This window comes from Rana temporaria, chromosome 7 (assembly GCF_905171775.1).
Source record: "Rana temporaria chromosome 7, aRanTem1.1, whole genome shotgun sequence".
In the NCBI taxonomy this organism is placed as follows: Eukaryota; Metazoa; Chordata; class Amphibia; order Anura; family Ranidae; genus Rana; species Rana temporaria.
This window is the reverse complement of record NC_053495.1, coordinates 29053875-29075475: the sequence shown is the minus strand read 5'-3', so window position 1 is coordinate 29075475 and position 21601 is coordinate 29053875. Positions and strand designations below refer to the sequence as shown.

At 41.2% G+C, this 21601-nt stretch overlaps 1 protein-coding gene across 5 annotated transcripts in view; it reads right to left on the bottom strand.

Moving 5' to 3' along the window:
* The window catches only part of PTPRG (protein tyrosine phosphatase receptor type G), a 634330-nt gene that overhangs the window by 144840 nt on the left and 467889 nt on the right, over positions 1-21601 (bottom strand). The gene's annotated exons all lie outside the window — the stretch shown is intronic.

The window sequence follows — 21601 nt, the reverse complement described above, 5'->3', positions numbered from 1 at the left end:
CTTATCCCCAAACCCGAGCAAGAAAGTTCACTTAAAACCAGCCATAGATGGATGGAAATTAAACCTGTTTAGCAGGGGCCAACCTAATTTCGACCCATCCATGGGCAAGCTGGTGGTACAGAAGTCAAACAACTGATTTCTGAATAACCAGCCTGTTGGAAAATGTATGCTCAATGAGTGCCGCCAGCTGCAGCCGACGATGCCGAGGAGTGTATTCTGACAGTGGGGAAGCCTCTCCATGGTCAGAATACAGAATACAATAGCTCCATACAAGCGATTCCCCCATACACATTCCGTGTCCATGGGGGAACTGAGTAATTTTCCCTTTTCTTCAACCCAATGGTTGAACAAAAGAAAACAAATCATGTATGGCTTGCCTAACGCTAGCCACACACACAGATTTGTTCATTTAGCCTGTGATAGGATGCAGTCGCTGCTTGGCCAACAATTCTCTACCCCACTCAGTCCCTTTGATTTTTCCATCGTTTGTTGATCACGGGGGTACCAAACAGGGTCACCCATGGTTCTAAATTTGGCTGACTCCATATGAATTGACCAAAACGTAAGCTGTGTATGACCAGCTTAAGATGTCATACTAATAGACACGGTCATACCTATAGTCTGCAAATTCTATTTTTGTCAAATAACCATTATCTAAGCTGAAGCCATAATACAATATATATATATATATATATATATATATATATATATATATTTTAATGACTAGTGGTGTTGTGGCCAACACAAGCAGGTTGTCTATTACAGTTGGCAACAAACCAGTTTGGCGAGACCTGTTAACAAAACCAGGTAAACCAATTCCCAGGGGTTTGTGTTGCACATATATACCCTGACCAGTCTCATGGGCCCCAGAGTGCCAAAGGCCCTTGCCGTTCCACCAGACCCTATATAATGAAGAAAATGAGAGCAGAGCTTGCTGGCTGCAGAGAGGACATGCAAGACTTGAGGAAAGCAAGATGACCCAGGAAGAGCTGAGAGGTTAATTAAAAGATGGAGTGAAAGTGCTTGAAATGAAAGAGCAATAAGCAGATGAAAGAATACTGAGAACTTTATTAAATGAACCTCAATATGTTACAATACAGAATTCACTGCAAATAGAAAATTCTTACAACTCCATCAGAAGTGACCATATCCCATATTTCAGCCCCCATTACTATACACTTATTTCATTTTACACCATTGTACACTTATTTCACAGATTCATCGACTTCTTTTCTACCATCTCAAGCAATAGATTACAGTTGGCGGTGTTATAAACAGCTTTATTTATATATCTTTGGTGAGTCTGCTGTTCAAGACCATCTTAAGATTAGATGCATGTATGTAAAAGTGCCACACCGGTATATAAAGATATTTACCTTGCATACAACTCTTCCCTAAAGCCTATCTGTATATGTCAGCTGCAAACAGAGGCACCAGTTGACACCTTTAATTTTAAAGTGCTACAAGAACAAAAAGTCACTTGTGTTTGAATATAGAGCGCACCACAATACTATCTTAAAGGGTACGTCCAGCCAAAACATTTTTTCTCAGTTTTGAATAAAAAGGGAAGAATTGCAATCTCTTGTTGAGTGGTTACTGCTATCCAGAGCTTAACAAAAAGATTTCCCCCCCGCAGATGGCGAGAGTAGTTTAGACCAGAAGTGAGGCAACATCTCCTGCAGCAACACAGACAGCTAAAAAATATGTACCAATGCCAAACCAATGGGGATTTGTTGCAGCCATTTTACTGGCATATGTCTGCCCCATCTACATCCCTTTCAGTATAAAGCCCCAATAAAGAAAAGCATATTTTGGACCTGAAATGTGTTAGCTGTTTGATTTGATAATTTTATAAACAATTAAATCATATTTGGAATTTTCCACTGTTGATCCGGCACTTGTGGTGTATCTACATGCTTTCAATTACATTCAGGGTACCCACCAAAGGGTAACCATGTTCGTGAGCAGTCTTACCAGAACATCAAACTGCTCATCGCATGGTAATGGTCTTTCCACATTCTGGAATGAACAAGTTTTGAAGCCCCAGCACTTCTCTGTTGAATGTTTTTTTGGAGCAATAAAAAGATGGCAGGTGGTTTAGCTATACATTTCTAAACCCCCAAAAAAACAAAACAAAATGAAGCAATTTTATTTCTGCCTGTACTGCTGTATGAGATTTTCCCCTCATGTCCTTTCTGGAGAGACGGGGGCAGCATGTGGGAAGAAATCACTCTAACAGAGCTTTGGACAGTAGTAAAACTCGAATAAGGGTCCCAATTCTTCCTCCCTCTATCCAAATCAAAACAAACATTTGGTTAGACATACACTTTAATGTTAAATATCTTCCAATCTCAGTTTTCTGAAACTTTTACATATGCTTATATGTCACCAAAACCTATTTTCCAGATATCAGTGAGTAACGAAGTTTAGTGGCCTTTTAAAGAAAATCAGAGCCGACAAACATGTCGGCTGCCATTCTAGGTCTCTTCTTCTGAAAAGGTTCGGGACACCATGTTAATCCATAAGCTTCCATGCTTTGAGTAACTAACCTAGAAGTAGTATGCAGATAGGATGTTCAGTATTAAAGAACAAGCATGTTCACAATAGAAGCCTAGATATTTCTCCAAGCACTTTTTTCCTTTACGTAGTGAAAGCAGTCAAGATATCCCCTATAAAACTTTTTTGATTGGACACCATGAGCAATACCAAACAGATGTCATACATGGATATTTTAATGAACAAATCAAAAATAAATAAATCAGAATAAAGAATGGTAACCTCGGGTCTTAGAGATGTTAGGGCACTACAAGTATGAACAGTTTGAGGAATGCTTGAACTTTTTAATATGTAAAATATTACTAAAAGGCAGAACTTTTTATTTTTAGGTCTGGATAGAGTTCCTGTCTAAGAGGAGATTTACCTGATATTGGAAAGGTAACATCCTGCTTCCTGCTAAGTCTACAAGACAGGACAATAATGCCCCGTACACACGACCGGCATTTCTGATGGTAAAAAGTCAGTCGGAAATCCTGACGGGAAAAGGAGAGAGCCAGTTCTCTTTTTTTGGCAGTTTTCCCGTCTGAAAAACTGCAATGGAGCATACACATGGTCGGGATTCCCGGCCAAAAGCTCTCATCGCAGTTTTCCCATCGGAAATCCCAGCCGTGTATACGGGGCATAAGAGAAATTTCCCTAATGAGACACACATTTGGCTTTAGATATACAAGAAAACTTGGAGCTCAATAATATATATCATAACTGAACCTTTATAGCAATTGTAACCCTAAAAGGACAACATTAATGGGTGGTGTAGATAGGTATACAGAATGCTTATAGATTCAATTAACCGGCATTTGAGATCTACTTGAAAAGCTTTGAGATCCTTCAAAGATGCTTTTGACCTCCCTTCAACCTCTGACTTCTGCCTACGTTACTTTACATTCCTGTTAACTTTTATGGAGATTAAAGCAATTCTTAGGCGAACAAATTTCCTTGTACCCAATTAGGAATGCATTTGTCCAAAAATGTCAAAAGCTGCCAAAAGCAGAATGGATTTTGTGTGGATTTGGGTGCAGCTTAACGATCCCATTCTAGTTGGACGGCTGGGTGTTTGAAGGTAAGGAACTGAATTTCCAGTTGCTTTAGAACTCATAAGCTTTAGGGACTGAAAAATACATCACTAAGGTATAGAACATGTTGGCAAAATGGAGCTACATTCATTACATAAGTAGTGGTAGAAGTTTACATAAATATGACAAACGGCCCCTATGGGATCCTATACTCTATTTAGCCAATTTGTTAGTGGAAATGACACACACTGTGGGTGGGCATAAGGAATGAGCCAAAAATACATATTTTAAAGCCCAGCATATGCTTGCATCAGTGACAAAAACTTAAAAATAAAAGATAATTAAATACAATTCACTATAGGCAATAGTTTGGTAACTGAAGTGTCTATAGAATGAAATACCATATGACAAAATGTTAACACAGTGATACTGGGCTGATCACACATTCACAGCATGGTAAAAGCCAAAACTGCAGACCAACTTGTAAATTATGTTTTTTTTTCTTTTTCTAATCACAAGACCCTACATTAATTAAAATACTGGTCTTCCTTAGGTAGGTAGTTATGTTTTATCTAAACAATAAAAATAAAGAATCACTATCTTGTATAAATGTGTTCTGAAACTCCTTTTTACACTGAATTGAATATGTCCACTCCTGACAATATAAATGCAATTGTACAGGTTCGTTTCTGACATTATAAATAATTTAAAAAATATCAAAGTCACCATCAGGACAATAGACCTAATCTAGGATCATTTATGTTTGTAACAAGGTTTAAAGGTCTGGTTTCCTTCCTTTCTATCTCCAAAGCTAGATAAATCAAACAATGTGGTACCTTTTAATCATCTGTAAACATGCTCCATAGAAACTAGAGGAAAAAGGCATGAACATATGGGAGAACACCTAGTTTGGCATTTAAGCAATCTCCCTTAACATTTCACTTTGAAAAAAAGGGTATCCAAGAGGCACTGGAGCTCTGATATGAAGATAGTGAAACTGCAAAAAATACCTTTGAAGAGCCCACTGTCTCCAGTTAGGCTAAGAACAGTCAAGGCTACCCAACCCTACTGTGGGTACTCCAGCAGGTTACCAGGAAAAGACACGGAGCGCCAGACCAAAAAATAAAGAGTCCAAATTTGTGTTCAAGACGATATCAATAAATTAATTTGGACTTGTATCTTTTGGTCTGGCGCTCCTTCCATATATGCGCTCCTTTTACTTGGGTCCTTGGATTATTCTGCATACGCTACGTGTCCAACATTTGTCGCCACCTGATCACCACACCTATGATAGGTTGTTGGACAGTCCATTGCAAAACCATTATTTGTTCTCTCCCCTTGACGAACTATAACAGCCTCCACTACTCTGGGAAAGCTTTTCCCTAAGATTTTGGAGTGAGTCTGTGAGAATTTAAGTTCATTCAATCAAATAAGCATTTGTAAGGTCGGATACAAATGTTGGATTAAAAAAAACCTAGCTTAGAATTTGGTTTCAATTCATCTCAAAAGGTATTCACTAAGGTTGAGGTTGGGGCTCAGTGGAGGCCATTCAAGTTCCTTTACTCATCAAACCAGGTCTCTTTGGAGTTGTTTACGTACACTGGTATATGGTCAAGCAGAAACAAAAAAAGGGCCTTCCCCAAACTGTTGCCACAAGGTTGAAAATGCCCAATTGTTGAACATATTTTTGCATGCTGTAGCATTAAAGTACCCTTTACTGGAAAAGCATTAACTCATCTTGGAGGGGTTTGGGGCATACAGTGCACATCTGGGGGGGGGGGGGGGGGTCTGCCATTGATTCTGGAGAACTGAATCATTCTGTAATAATCTATGTTCATGCCGACTGAGTTTTGGTTGATATGCTACAGTTGATTTTTTTGTGGTTTTATCAAATTTAAACACAACGCTGTAGTTAGAGGGGGCAGGGTTCAGGCACAGACAGAAAACACTCTTCCGCATCATCAAATCACCTCTAACCAACTCAACTAGGAGAACATTAAAAATCTTTGGTGATGGAAATCATAATAAAGAAAACATGTTATTTTGATTTCCTGTTTACGGAGTAATATTTGCAGTACTAGGAATAGCTAGAACAAGTTGTTTTTGGAAGACTTGATCTAGATTCCACGGTCTGCATCTTACAGATAAATCATCTTTACGTGCTAAATCTTTGCAAGCGCCTATCAGATATAATTTGATAAATAACATTTTAGAATGATCGTGGAAGTAGCAAGCCATCAATGTGCCGGCCAAACAAATCAGTTCACGATCACAAAGTAAACTAACTAAAAGCTGTCATCATTCGGTTACATATAATAACTGTCAGCTTCAGCCATCATGGAGTGAAAAGGTTTACTACAGCAGGAGTCAATCAAAACATAAAAGATTAAATGATCATAGCACTGCTTTGATTGTGATATGCTGCTGGACAGGGAGCATTTAAAGTAGAATTGCTGATATTCATGTTCAGCAATAAGAGATAGGCTTATACAGTTTTTCACCGAAAGATTTTGTATTTATGTATGCTCAGTTACAATTGTTAAGAGCCGGTTCACACTGGGGCGACTCGTCAGGCGACACAGCCGCCTGACAAGTCGCGTCCCATTGTAGTCAATGGAACCGTTCTTAGCAGGAGCGACGCAAGTCGCTCCGACTTAGAAAAATGTTCCTGTACGACTTCGGGGGCGACTCGGGGCAATTTGCATTGACCTCTTTACAGAAGTCATTTTGCAAATCGCCTTAGAAGTCGTCTTCAGGTCGCCTGGCCGAGTCGCCCCCGAAGTCGTGCCGCCCTAGTGTGAACCGGCTCTTAAGGTTTGTTGCAGGTTTGTTTTGAAGAGCAACTCTAAAAACTCAACGAATATTTTCATTACGTATTTTTTTTTTAAGAACAATCAGCCTAAAATGACTACACTAATCATAACATTTCAAAACAGTCACATAAAGGCCACCATAATTTTTATTTAATTTATTCTCCCTAAGTTTCCCAAGGTGGCATTAGAGCGGGAGAGAGCTAGAGCGTGTGGGAACTTCCACATGCAGTGTCACAGGAGGGCCGCCGGAAAGTCTCTATTGAGGGATCCCATGAGCACTGTGTGTTAGCCACAGCTGGAACTTCGATAAGCCTTATAAAGACATCGGCTGTGTGTCTCCGGGTGGGAGTGGTCCAGGGCTGCAAACTGGGGAGCCGCCCACACACTGTCTGCTCAATCAGAATGTGTTTCAAAGGCACGGCCTAGCCTCCATCAGCTAACAAGCCGCTGCTGTCCATTTACACACAGAGAATTAAAGTGGCCAGTTGGGTGCTTTATTTAGATATCAAATCCTGTCAACATCCCTTAAAAGTGATAGCTACAACTAGTTAGACCACAATGGGACTTTACAGGCAGAATAAGACATAATACACAAAATGAAGTAAATTTAACAGACTATTAACATAGAATGGTAAAAAATTACCAAAAAGGTCATAATGGCTACATATTCAATTGAAAACAATACACATGATGCTATACAATACTTAAACACCTAAAAGGATCAGGCCATACAATAAAGGCTGGTCTGGTGCTCCAGGATCAAGAGTGATAGGGTGTTCGCTTAAAGGGTCACTAAAGGAAAAACATTTTTTAGCTGAAATGACTGTTTACAGGGTATAGAGACATAATAGTTAACCGATTCCTTTTAAAAATGATTAAAAATAGATAAAAACCAATCATATAATGTGCCTGCAGTTTAGTTTCGTTTTTGCTTTTTTTTCCTGGTTCTCTGATGTACAGAGCCAGAGAGCCAATAGAGGGCAGTGATGGATTGTAAAACGAAACTGGATTGGTGCTGACACACAGTAATCACACCTCCTTGGATTAGTCACCACAGTGAGAAATCTCCCAGTACTGTGGTGATCAGGAAACAGACAACCAGGAAGTGTCCAGAACAGAGAGGAATTACAGCAACATCAAAGCAAAAACGAACAATGAGGACATGAAACCAGGACTGCAGTAAGGTAAAGGAAGCTATTTAGCTAAAAAAAAAAATTCCTTTAGAGACCCTTTAAGTATTGTTTAGCATCATGTGTATTGTTTTTAATTGAACATGTAACCATTATGACCTTTTGGTAATTTTTTAACGTTCATACATAATAAAGTCTCTGTAAATTGTACTTTAATTCTTTTGTGTATTATCTCCTATTCTGCAAATAAAGTCCCATTGGAGTCTAACTAGTTGTAGCTACTCACAGAGTGTGACTCTGCCCTGCCAGCAGTCTCTCTTCATTGGCTCACTGGTTGTGGTTGACAGTACCTGGAAGCCAAAGGCTACCACAGCTGTCTCAGGCAATGAGGATGGAGAGACCCAGGAAAGCCAAGTCCCGCGTGCACATGGCTGGATCGCGATGGGGCTGAGTTAAGTATTAGGGAGGCTGCTGCACACAGAAGTTTTTTTTACCTCCATGCAAAGAATGTATGAAAGTAAGAAACCTTGAGCCTTAACAACCACTTTAAATCTATCTGCCCCCTCCCCCACCAAGTTGCCAGAATTAAGGAAAACCTAGAAACAAATACTTACCATAGTGGATCCCCATTTTGGGTCACATAAGCCTGCGGAATCCCTGCTACATCTGGCCTAAAGCCGTGGCTCCTCCACCTTCCCAAGACCCACTACAAATCTAAAAGGCAAACAAAGATTTGTAGTCCAAGGACCACGGCTATGGAACGCTCTACCCATGGACATCCGCATGGAAAAAAAACATCGGCCTTCAGAAAAAAACTTAAGACCCACCTCTTCTGAAGACACAGGATGGCACTGGATGCAAAAAGTGCCTTGAGGCGATTTAGTTTGCATTTGTAGCGCTATACAAGTTACTCACTCACTCACGCTTACAGAACCAGAGTGAGAAGCAGCCCACCAATGCCTCAGTGAGGAACGACCCTAGTCATCATACTTCACCAGGCTGTAATGTGAGTCCGATAGAAGGACGAGGACAGGCATCACCCAAATACCCCCAAAAATATACATGCAGGTATGTCTACAGGTTTTGCAAAATTTCATAACTACAAAGTTGGCGGAAAAAAAAAAAACGTAGAAATTTTTTTGACCTACCAAATGTTTTCTCCTCTTTGTATAACATACTAGCACAGACATTGCCAGTAGGTAAGACATTAAAGTAAATGTTAGCACAGATCTCCGTTCACGCCAGTTGGATAAAGTTAATTATAAAGCCATACAAATTACTGCACAAAGTCAATGATTAATGGGCATATTTACTACCCGTGAACATTAAAGTGCCTTGCAGTACAGCTCTGCCTAATGTCTGGTCTGCAAATGCATTAATGAGACACTTTGCATTAAAAAAGCCAGTAAAATATGCTGTGGTCAAAATACTTAATATAATAGACACATTAGGTCATTATTATCAAGCTGCAAATGAAAGGGACGAAGCCCCAACCCCAGAGCCAGGTGGTTGTTAAAGATAAACCTCCGAGGTTCGCAATGTATAGAATGAAAACATGGGTCAGATTTTTTTTTATCAAAAGAACTTTAGCTAGTACATAATTTAAATAGCCACCTAAATTAAATTTAGCTTTTACCGTGCCCACACACCTAAAGTTCACCATTTCTCCTTTTCTACCTTTAATATCTGGTAAAATATGTTTTTGACTTTTAAAGGAAAAGTACAATGGGAGCCTATATTTCACCACAGCACTGTTTATATTACATTTATTTTTGCTAATTTTTTTATTTTTAAATGCTTGTACTTTCACATTTCAGCCAATGCTTGGAGTAGTGCAATGCAAGGGGTGGAAGCTGCCCCTATGTTAGATGAAAAGAAATGCAAAGCTTAATGCATGCTGTTGGCAATAGCTCCTTGGCACCCCATTCTTTGGCTAAGACTCTTAAATCTCCTTCTACCCAGATAATTAGAAATTGAATCCCTAAAATGCCAGTTGGATGTTATCAAAAAGGTATGAATTTACTAAAGCGTTTAGAAATACTAAAAAACGATCGTTTGTAGGTTTAAATCCATGCATGCTCAGAATCAAGTCGACGCATGCTTGGAAGCATTGAACTTCGTTTTTTTCAGCACGTTGTTGTGTTTTACGTCACCGCGTTCTGACACGATCGTTTTTTTAACTGATGGTGTGTAGGCACGACTGACCATCAGTCAGCTTCATCGGTTAACCGACGGAAAAATCCATCAGACCGCTCTCTAATCAAATTGACCGATCGTGTGTACAGGGCATAAAGGCCAATCATTTTGAAACATTTAATTTATGTATTAATAAGCTGTATTTATATATTATATTTGTAGGGAGAGGTTTTATGACACAGTATGGACTTGTTCTGTTCATTTTTAATCAAAGGGGTTCTAAAGTCAGAAGTCATTTTATCTTAATGCATTCTATGCACTAAGATAAAAAAAAACTTCTGTGTGCAGCAGCCCCACCTAAGCCCCCCCCCCCTAATACTTACCTGAGCCCCATCTTGATCCAGCAATGTTGGATGAGAGTCTTTATTTTCTGGGACTCTCCCTCATCATTGGCTGAGACAGCAGCAGGGTGCCACTGGCTCCTGCTGCTGTCAAAGTCAGTGAGCCAATCAGGAGAGAGGGAGGCGGGCCAAGTCGCATCTCTATGTCTGAATGGGCACACTGCTTGCTGTGGGGTCACTCGGCGAGAGGGGCTAGGAGAGCCGGCAAGGGACCCCAGTGGAGGAGGATCCGGGCTGCTCTGTGCAAAACCAACTGCAACAGAGAAGGTAAGTATAACATGTGTGTTATTTTTATAGGAAAAACCACGAGACTATAGATTCACTTTAAATTTCTCCAGAAACATGGGCACATATTCGTAAAATGTATAAATCCGTTTATTACATCTTGATTTTTGCGTTTAGTTGCCTTTTCATAACAAAAAAAAGGTTTAATTTGCTTAAAAATAATTTTTAAACACTAACAGATCTGAAGACAAATGAAGTCACTGGACAGATATGTAATTCTTCTATTTGAAAAGCAAACCTTTCTTAGCACTATGGAGAATAAATAGAAAATACAATATATTTGTTCTCTGAGCACTTTATAGTAAAGCCTAGGGGGGTGGATGTTGGATTTCAGTAACAATTTCTCCTTGGGTTTTATATAAATGTATTTGTCGGTTTCAGAAAAAGCACCAAGGTGCCCTCTACAGGTCAGAGTAAGAAAATGAATTTTCTTCTCTACACTCAGACTGTGTGATGCTCCACTACAATCAATCTAGCACTATAGAGGTAAAGAAAACATGGAGATAATAGGTCATAGCACAGAAATACAAAAAAAAAAATAGTTATTAACTATTAATCTATAAAAAATATATCTACATATTACAACCTGTACATTAAACACAAGACATAGAGGTTCTTTCCGCACGTTTTTTTTTTATATACTGCAATCTTTTTTTTTTTCTCAATTTACTGCAATAAAAGTCTTATGAAAACAATGCAGATATTGCATTTATGCCCTAGATTTCCTCCAATAACATAGTACATTTTACTTAAAGCGGGGGTTCACCCCAAAAATGTTTTATTACATTCAGGCGAGTTGTGATAATGACATTAGGCTGTTTTTTTTTTAAAATCCTTGCCGTACATACCGTTTTATGTACATTTTCACCGCGGCTTCCGGGTATGTAATCTGCTGGACTGGGCGATCCTAATTGATTGACATGCTTCCGACCGGCGCATACAGCGCGTCACGAGTTGCCGAAAGAAGCCGGACTGCGAGTCGGCTCTATACGGCGCCTGCGCACCGACGTTCGGCTTCTTTCGGCAACTCGTGTATGCGCCGGTCGGAAGCATGTCAATTAGGAACGCCCAGAAGCCGCGGTGAAAATGTACATAAAACGGTATGTACGGCAAGGATTTAAAAACAAAAAACAGCCTAATGTCATTATCACAACTCGCCTGAATGTAATGTGAACCCCCGCTTTAATGCATTCCTTAAAATTCTTACATGAATTTTTAAATGCAACTAATATTAGGACACGTGTCTATCTCAATACCAGCCTTCTGTACAGCAGCACAGGGAGCGGCAGAGTCAGTACTCTTATGCCGCGTACACACGATCGGAAATTCCGACAAGAAAAGTCAAAAGTGAGCTTTTGGTTGGAAATTCCAAACGTGTGTAGGCTCCAATGGAATTTTCCGCCAAATTTACCGATGGGAAAAGTTCTTGTCGGAAATTCCGATCGTCTCTATGCAATTCCGACGGAGAAAAATCCTATGCATGCTCAGAATCAAGTCGAAGCATGCTCGGAATCCTTGAACTTAATTTTTCTCGGCCCGTTGTAGTGTTGTACATCACGGCGTTCTTGGAAAAGAGTACCGCTCCAAGCCCTGCGACCTATGCTGTGCTCCCAACCCTGTAGTACTAACAGGTGCAGACTCTGCGCTGATCCGTGGAAAAAAGAAATGTTCCTGGATTGCCGCACTCTGATAGGCGATTTATTGAAACAAAATGAACAAAGGATAAAATCCAAAGCTGTATAACATCCAACAATTCATGCAACACTGCAATCAATGGTAGAAAGTGGACATAGGGGACAAAAAAGCTAACATGTTTCACATCATGGATAGATGCTTAGTCATAGCTGCATTCTTGACGGTTGTAATTTTGTGTGACCGTGTGTATGCAACACAATTTTGAGCCAACATTCAGTTGGAAAAAAATCCACGGTTATCTTGTCGGAATTTCCGATCTTGTGTACGCGGCATTAGCCACTCAGGCTTTTCTGGATGCACATGTGCCGACAAGGGACATACTAACTGAAGGAAAGTGCAGAGAGAGGACTTCACTAGTCTGTTTTGCTGCTCATCTGCTGTCCAGTCACATGATATCGGGCATGGAGGGGACCTCTCTCTCCCCAAGTGAAGCCACCCACCTGGCTGTGTTGTCTGGCAGGGCTAAAAATTTGCTGGTGCAAAAATCACAAATTCTTTGGCAGATAAAACACACACATATATATTTTATATATGTGTGTGTGCGTTACCTAGTGTATTTGGATGATTTTCTTGCATCAAAGTGGAACTATACCCAAAAGGGGAAGTTCCGCCTTAAGCACCCCCCCTCCAAATATGCCACATTTGGCATGCTCAAGCTGTCACAGCCGGGTGCCCACACTTGCAATGCCAGCGCTGCAGAGAGGAGCAGCGCATAACTGGACCGTGGGACAGGTGAGCGTCTTTTATTAACCACTTGAGATCCGCGCTATAGACAAAATACATCCGCAGCGCGGCTCTCAAGTGCCAAGTGGCCATTTAAACACGGCCTTTTATGTGCATTACCCGCGCGCGCCACTGGGTGGCGCGCGGTGGGTAAAAACTGTCCCGGCGCATCGCCGAAAGACCCGATGCGTGTACCTGGCGGCCGCGATGTCCGCCGGGTACACGCGATCGTCGGTGACACGGCAGGTGACAGCAGGGACGTGGAGCTCTGTGTGTAAACACAGAGCTCCACGTCCTGTCAGAGGAGAGGAGACCTATCTGTGTCTCTTGTACATAGAGACACAGCATCGGTCACCTCCCCCAGTCACCCCCCTCCCCCCACACAGTTATAACACACCCAGGCTACACAGTTAACCCCTTCCTCACCCCCTAGTGTTAACCCCTTCACTGCCAGTCACATTTATACAGTAATTCGTGCATTTTTATAGCACTGATCGCTGTATAAATGTGAATGGCGCCAAATTTGTGTCAAAAGTGTCCGATACGTCCGCCGCAATATCCCAGTCCCAATAAAAATCTCAGATCGCCGCCATTACTAGTAAAAAAAAAAATAATAAAAAAAATCATAATTCTGTTCCCCATTTTGTAGGCGCTATAACTTTTGCGCAAACCAGTCGCTTGTTGCGATTTTTTTTTATTTTTACAAAAATACGTCGAAAAATACGTATCGGCCTTAACTGAGAAAAAAAAGAGTTTTTTTAAAAAAAAATTGGGATATTTATTATAGCAACAAGTAAAAAAAAATATATTTTTTTTAAATTGTCGCTTTTTTTTGTTTATAGCGCAAAAAATAAAAACCGCAGAGGTGATCAAATACCACCAAAAGAAAGCTCTATTTGTGGGGAAAAAAGGACGCCAATTTTGTTTGGGAGCCACGTCGCACGACCGCGCAATTGTCAGTTAAAGCGACGCAGTGCCGGACGCTGAGATTTCGCCTGGGAACGAAGGGGGTTTATGTGCCCAGTAAGCAAGTGGTTAAGAGTCAGCAGCTACACTTTTTGTACGTGCTGAATTTTAATAAACACAAAAATGAGTGGAACTTTTTCTTGGTTAAAAGTAACAAACATGTAATACTTACCTGCTCTTTTGCAGTGGTTTTGTACAGGGCAGCTCAGATCCTCCTCTTATCCAGTGCTCCTGTCCCCTCCCTCCTGTTGTGTGCCCCCAGAGCAAGCATCTTGCTATGGGGGGCATCCGAGCCGAGCCACAGCTCCCTGTATCCATTCAGATATGGAGCTGCGGTCCAGTTTTGCCCCATTGTCTATTCTCATTGGCTGACCGACTTTGATTGACAGCAGCAGGAGCCAATGGCACCATTCTGTCATCTCAGCCAATGAGGATGGGTGTACTGGGCAGCCAAAACACTACTGCAATATCGCTGGATCTAGATGGGCTCATGTAAGCATTAGGGAGGCTGCTGCACACAGTTTTTTTTATCTTAAAGCTTAGAATGTATTAAGATAAAAAACATTCTGCATTTACAACCACATTAATCTGCAAACCTCCATTAAAGAAAGCTTTATGCTAAGGAGTTTCCATCAGTTGGTGAGGCCTAGTAGGCAGAAATAATACAATTTATGGGTCAGTGTTTTGATCTAGAAAATTGAGTGCTTTGCTTTAAAAGCACAGTAGGTGGTCATTCTGTTCCCCTACAGGCCAACCATGTATAACAGGCTTTTTCCTTTAAATAGAGCATTTGTCTTTTTAAATGCCCGTGTGCCAATAAAGATTACCCACTAATGTGGGCTCCTGATAACAGAGAAAAGAACCATTGTTCCGTTATGACAATGTGACATTAAATCAATTGTTAAAGATAATGGCACTAAATATAATTACCATGAATCGCAGAGGATTTTCTGAACCTGGTGAAAATGGAAAGCCTTTGGAACCGGACCCCAGTTGGCGTCTCTGCTAGCTCTGATGAGCAGCTATGGCACCAGCTTGGACCAATTTGACTATGTACAGTATATGCCATACCTAGCCGATGCCCCTGGAAGCTGGAAATCACATTGTTACTTTAGCAATCTCTGCTTTCTTCCGTGTCCCGCACTGAGCAGCTGCTCTCCTGCATTTTGAACACGGGGCTGTCCGCTTGGCATGTACGCCATTTAATGTTTTGCCTTGTCTGAAATAAAGCAAAGCATTCTCTGACTGGATGAGGTGGAGAGCGTGTTCAATCAATGCCCTGCCTCTGCACTTCATCCAGTCACAGAACACTTTGCATTCATTAAGTGAATGCAAAGCATTCTCTGAACGGCCCAGGTGCTGAGCAGCCGACCTCCTGTATTCACAATGCATCAGACCGGCCGCTCAGCATAGAACACAGAAGCAAGTGGAGATCACTGGAATAGCAGTGCCTACTACGGGATTTCCAGCTTCCAGGGTCATCAGCCGTGTTATGTATACACATAGTTACACTGCTCCAAACTGGACCAATGAAACTTTGTAAATTAATTTGATGCCTGGAATCTAAAGTACGGTCCAGTCTATTGCTGTATGTTGGTTTAAAGAAGTATGGCCAAAGCTCTTTTGGTCCTACTTGTCCTGTGGGTCACAGGACTGCAGTTAGTTCTGCACTCTTGTGACCCGTGTTTAGTAGACGGCGGGCTGATGTCACTCAGCCGGTCCAGGCTGTGGATTGATTCCAACTTTAATGTTGGTATCCACCCAGATGCCTGGACCGGCATTTTCCGACAACAAATGTGTGATGTCGGATTATCAAACTACCTATATCACACACACAATCTATTTGGGGTAGGCTGACCCTTTAACCACTTGCTGCCAGCCCGACGACTTTCTACGGCCGCAATGTGGATCCTAATTGCCGGGAGGCCATCTATATATGGCCTCCGGCCACTGGGGGGCGCACGAGTGCCGCATCACTGGGATACCGATGCGCGTGCCTGGTGGCTGCGATGTCCGCCAGGCACCCGCGATCGCCGGTTACACAGACAAGGACGTGGATCTGTGTGTGTAAACACACAGATCCACGTCCTGTCAGGGAGAGAGGAGACCGATGCTGGGTCCCTTGAACATAGGGACACAGATCGGTCACCTCCCACAGTCAGTCCCCTCCCCCCACAGTTAGAAACACTATGCAGGGTACACATTTAACCCCTTCTCCTGCCAGTCACATTTATACAGTAATTAGAGTATATTTATAGCACTGATCGCTGTAAAAATGTGAATGGTGCCAAAAATGTGTCAAAAGTGTCCGATATATCCGCCATAATGTCGCAGTCCCAATAAAAATCGCAGATCACCGCCATTACTATTAAAAATAATAAAAAAAAATTCTGTCCCCTATTTTGTAGGCGCTATAACTTTTGCGCAAACCAGTCTCTTATTGCGATTTTTTTTTTTTTTTTTTAACCAAAAATATGTAGAAGAATACATTTCGGCCTAAACTGAGGGAATTTTTTTTTTTTTTTTTTTTAAGAAAAAAAAATGGGATATTTATTATAGCAACAAGTAAAAAATATTGATTTTCTTTTCAAAATGATCGCTCTTTTTTGTTTATAGCGCAAAAAAAAAAAAAACGCAGAGGCGATCAAATACCACCAAAAGAAAGCTCTATTTGTGGGGAAAAAAGGACGTCATTTTTGTTTGGGAGCCACGTCGCACGACTGCGCAATTGTCAGTTAAAGCGACGCAGTGCCGGAAGCTGAAATTTCACCTGGGCAGGAGGGTGGTATATGTGCCCAGTAAGCAAGTGGTTAAAGTGAACTTTTCACCAATTATCGGTCCTTTCCCTGTCCTACCAAAATCAAGACAATTGAAAATGGAATTAAAGCCTCTGTTTTATGTAACAGATACAATTCCAGAGAAAAAAAAAGTCCCGGCTGCTGTTTTGTGGATCTGACATCAGAGTGTTGAGATTGATAACCTGTTCTTATCCACCTCTATGAATAAATCACATCAATGGATAAACTAATAGAAAAAGATCATACACTGTATTTATGTGCCGGGTATGCGCTGCTCTCTGGCTGGACTCTCCTTGGCTGTAAAGTTGCCGATTGTCTGAAAGTTGACCTCTGTAGCTCATAAGCGTTTCAACAATATTTCAGCATTAAAATGATGTATCTCTCTGCATTAAAGATTCTAATGACAAAGTAGAAAATAAATGGCTGGACAGTCACCAGAACACAGTGCATTTCCTCCCAATAAAAACATCTATTATGCCTTGTTTAAAGTCTCTGCGCGCCGCACCTGGGTTCATAATTCCTTGATTTTCTGCAGGAGGCGGCGTACAGCCACCAGATTCAATTTAACTGAGTGCTCCAGTACATTGCCGAGCGGCCAAGTGTTCAAGGAGGTCCGACGTCTTCAGATCAACAATACCTATTGTACATCTATTACCCAACAATTACGCTAGAAAATGTAAAATTTCCCTGTGCATGCCACTACTCCTCTAAGCCAAGAAATTAGTGCCCGTGATATCTTGACAAATGCCATCTCCAGTGACGATCCTGACCACCCTGGGGCCCTAAGCAAAATGACATGTCACATTGAAGTTGAGAAGCGGGTGGGGGGGGGGGGGCTGCCGAAAAATGACATGTCACATTGAAGTTGAGAAGCGGGTGGGGGGGGGGGGCTGCCGAAAAATGACATGTCACATTGAAGTTGAGAAGCGGGTGGGAGGGGGGGTGTTCTGCCGAAAAATGACATGTCGCATTAAAGATTAAAGTTGAGAAGCGGGGGGAGGAGGTGTTCTGCTGTCGGAAATGACATCTTACATTAAAGTGAGAAGCGGGGGGGGGGGGGCTGATTTCTTACCTCTTCTCCCATGCAGCCAGCAAGTTGAGAAGGGGGGTGAGGGGCCGAAAAAAATTCTCACCAGGCGGGGCCCTCCGCAATTTGGGGGGCCCTACGCAGCTTTGCGGGGCCCTAAGCGGCTTGCATAGTGAGCCTATAGGGCGGATCGGCCCTGGCCATCTCCTATTTCCAACATGACACTCTCCGGCACTCAGTCCCACTGGGCAGAAACGGGGGACCTATTTAACCACTTCAGCCCTGTGAGGTTTTACCCCCTAAATAACCGGGCCATTTTTTGCGATATTGCATTGCGTTACTTTAACTGACAATAGCGCGGTCATGCGGCGCTGTACACAAATATAATTGATGTCTTTTTTCCCCACAAATAGAGCTTTCTTTTGGTGGTATTTGATCACATTTGCAGTTTTTATTTCTTGTGCCAACAAAAAAAAACTAAATTTTGAAAAAAAAAATATATATAATTTTTACTTTATGCTATAAAAAATATCCCCCCCCCCAAAAAAAAAAAAAAATCAAATCAATTAAGGCCAATATGTATTTTGCTACATACTTTTGGTAAAAAAAAATCCCAATAAGAGTATTGTGATTGGTTTGCGGAAAAGTTATCGTGTCTACCAACTATGGGGTATTTATTTTTATTTTTTACTAGTAATGGTGGTGATCAGCGATTTCTAGCGGGACTCGCTGACATTGCGGCGGACAAATCGAACACGAAGTGACACTTTTTTGGTAACCAGTGACTATTACAGTGATCAGTGCTAAAAAAAAAAAGCGCTGTCACTGATGACACAGGCAAAGAAGGGGTTAACATCAGGGGCAATCAAAGGGTTAAATGTGTCACTAGGGGGTGCTTTCTGTGTGGGAGTTTCCCTGACTAGGTGACGACAGATCAGTGTTCCTGAACACAAGATCTTCTCCCCTGTCAGAAAGACAATCTGCCTTGTTTACATAGGAAGACCGCCGTTCTGCCTCTGTCTGGAATGATCGCAGGTTGGCCGGCAGACATCGGGTCCGCCGGACTATGTAATTGGCTACCCCTCGGTCCAATCAGCGCATTATCGCACCTCCACACCCCTCCAGTGGCTATTGCATGAAATGATGTACAGGTACGTTATTTTGCGCAACAGAGCTGAACTACCACAGTACAAGTACGTTAGGCGGTGAGCAAGTGGTTAAAAGAGGCACAGTCGTGGTTGAACAGGGCCTTCCCTAAATGGTTACCACAAAGATACAAGTGTCCAGTCATCTAAAATGTCTTTGTATGCTGCAGCATTAACAGTACCCTTCACTGGGAAGACCTGCACTCAATAATTTGGAGAATGGTCCACGTACTTTTATACTGGGCATCTTTAAATTGATCAAGTGGGTGACGTTGTTCCTGCCTGTAGCAAGTGTTACCTTCTTGTTGGTGTTCACAATTAACCCATGGCTGTTAAAAGGATCGTGAAAGGAATGACCATTTACTGACATCTGCTGGAAATACTCAATTTTTTACACATTATACAAAAGTATTAACACGACACCATTGCAAATAATCCAAGTCACATACACAAAAAAATTTAAGAATTTGCAAATGCATTTGAACTTCATTATCGAGCCTGAAGTTATCCTTTATGTAACCGAAACTTATATTAATTTGATGACAAAAAATGTTTTTGTTTTTTTTATATAAGAGGTGATGTTTGACATTAGATAAGAACCCCACCCATGAGTAATTAAGCTTTGCTAAGTGATCAGGAAACCTTGTAGTAAAACTATAAAAAAACATCAAAGCCTCTTTGTGAACATTATAAATCTCCTTCAGATTTTTGGTCCCTTGCTGATTCCAGAGGTGAACCTGAAAATTGTGTTCAGCCATTAATCTTCCAGCACAGTGTTGGGCACACTCAGGGTAAAAAAAAAGGAGGATCTTATAATGAAAACTTTGAAGGAAATTATGCATTTATAAATGTTTATTTAACTGCTCTTTAACCAAAACTAAATTAGTGCTGAGCAGAGCAGGACGAAACCAAGAAGAATCAGCACAAGGGACACATCATACTAATTGTAAGTTATCTCCCTTGTGCTGATTTTTATGTTGACATTATAAAACATTCTACACTGTTGTGATACATCAAGATTTTTTGTATCTATATTCCAATCTGTTCGTGTCTATATTCCCTATATATTCGAAGGTCAAGGTATGGGCGTCAATGTAGGACATCTTTTTGGTATTTATTTTTTAGTACCAATGACATAAAAACATAACAAGGCTTAATTGTTGTCTGTGTCTCCATTGGGGAGATTTTCCATGCTTTTCTTTCCTTTCACCAGAAGTAAATTGAGGAAAATCTCAACAGTTACAAAAAGAATGAAACCTTGCAAAATTTGTAAATCCCAATTCCAGGAATTCAGCTTCTTTGTAAAAAGTGAAGGCATGCTATGAGTTGAGTCCAAGGAGGTGCATGACATCTCTTGAACTTATCTCTGTTATTAATATCTGACAGGTATATAGTACTCCCGGAGGATGAGGATGGCTATTGGTGGATTACTCAGAGCCTGACCCTGATCATTTATGTTTATGCATCTTCAACAGCAGAGTCACAGCAGCTGCTATGCCCACACTCCCCCTGCCCAATCATAGAAGCCTTTGTATTATCTAAACTCATTCCAAAATACAAAGGTTTCTCTGAATGGGCATCATAGGGGGAAGGGATTTGTATTTCTCCCACCCCTCTTTCCCAGTGCCCAGAGTGTCTTGTGTATCCTCCAGCTGAGCCATAAACCTGTCACATATAAATAATCAAGATAAGCCCAGGAGATGCCATGCACCCCTTGGACTTAACTTATAGTATGCCTGCACTTTTTACAAATGGCTGGATTCCTGGAAAAATGGCAACAAAGTGTTCCTATGCCTCCATCGAAGAGCTTTCCCCTAAATTCCCGTCTTGCTAACACAAAAGAAATGCAGGGGATGTCTCTGCAATAGGTAAACAGACGGCAGTAAATATCTCACTAGCCATTTTCACAGTCATTCCAAAGCAAAATAAAGGTTTTGGCCGGAATTCCACTATAAAGCAAAATCAAAAAAGGAATGTTCTTACTGCTGGACCACTTTCCAAACCTCCTTAAAGATCAGTACAATTTCTGTTATAGAGCAATGATGAAAGTTTATTAACACTTGCGTTGTTTGGTATGTAAAAGTTTACAAGTTATAAATAAACGGTATTAATTTATCCACAAGTCTCAGAAACCTGACATAATTATTTTTAAAAAAATGAGTAAAAAGACTAAAAATACAAACGTTGGCCACATGTCCACCTTTGCATGTGTGATCATTCTTCTATGGCTTTTGTTACTAAAACAAGTGATTTCTGATGGCTGATGTGGGTTACCATGTTATGGGCACTGGTTTATATCTTCATAAAGGCTCAGTCCACCCAAAACTTATATTGGTAGAAGCTGGAGAATTAAACCTGACAATTTCTGACTTTATCTATGTGTTTCAATTTCTGGGTCTACACATTTACTGCAGCCTTTAAAAAGGGTTCTGATTGGTTTATTTATATATTATGGAGAATGCAAACTGAAGGAACTTTAACAAGCAAAGATGGGAAGAACGCCCAGAACTCCCAGCTGGACAGGAAGAGTGGGGAATTAAGACAGGGAAATCTCTCTGTTGACGTATCCAGGATGCATAAGAACCTTGGGGTTGACTTTGGCCTAGCAGGCTGAATTCTGAGTGGGCATACCCTTACCTATCCAGGATGCATAAGAACCTTGGGGTTGACTTTTCCCAGCAGGCTGAATTCTGAGTGGGCATACCCTTACGTATCCAGGATGCATAAGAACCTTGGGGTTGACTTTGCCCAGCAGGCAGAATTTTGAGTGGGCATACCCTTACATATCCAGGATGCATAAGAACCTTGGGGCTGAATTTTGAGTGGGCATACCCTTACCTATCCAGGATGCATAAGAACCTTGGGGTTGACTTTGCCCACCAGGCTGAATTTTGAGTGGGCATACCCTTTAAG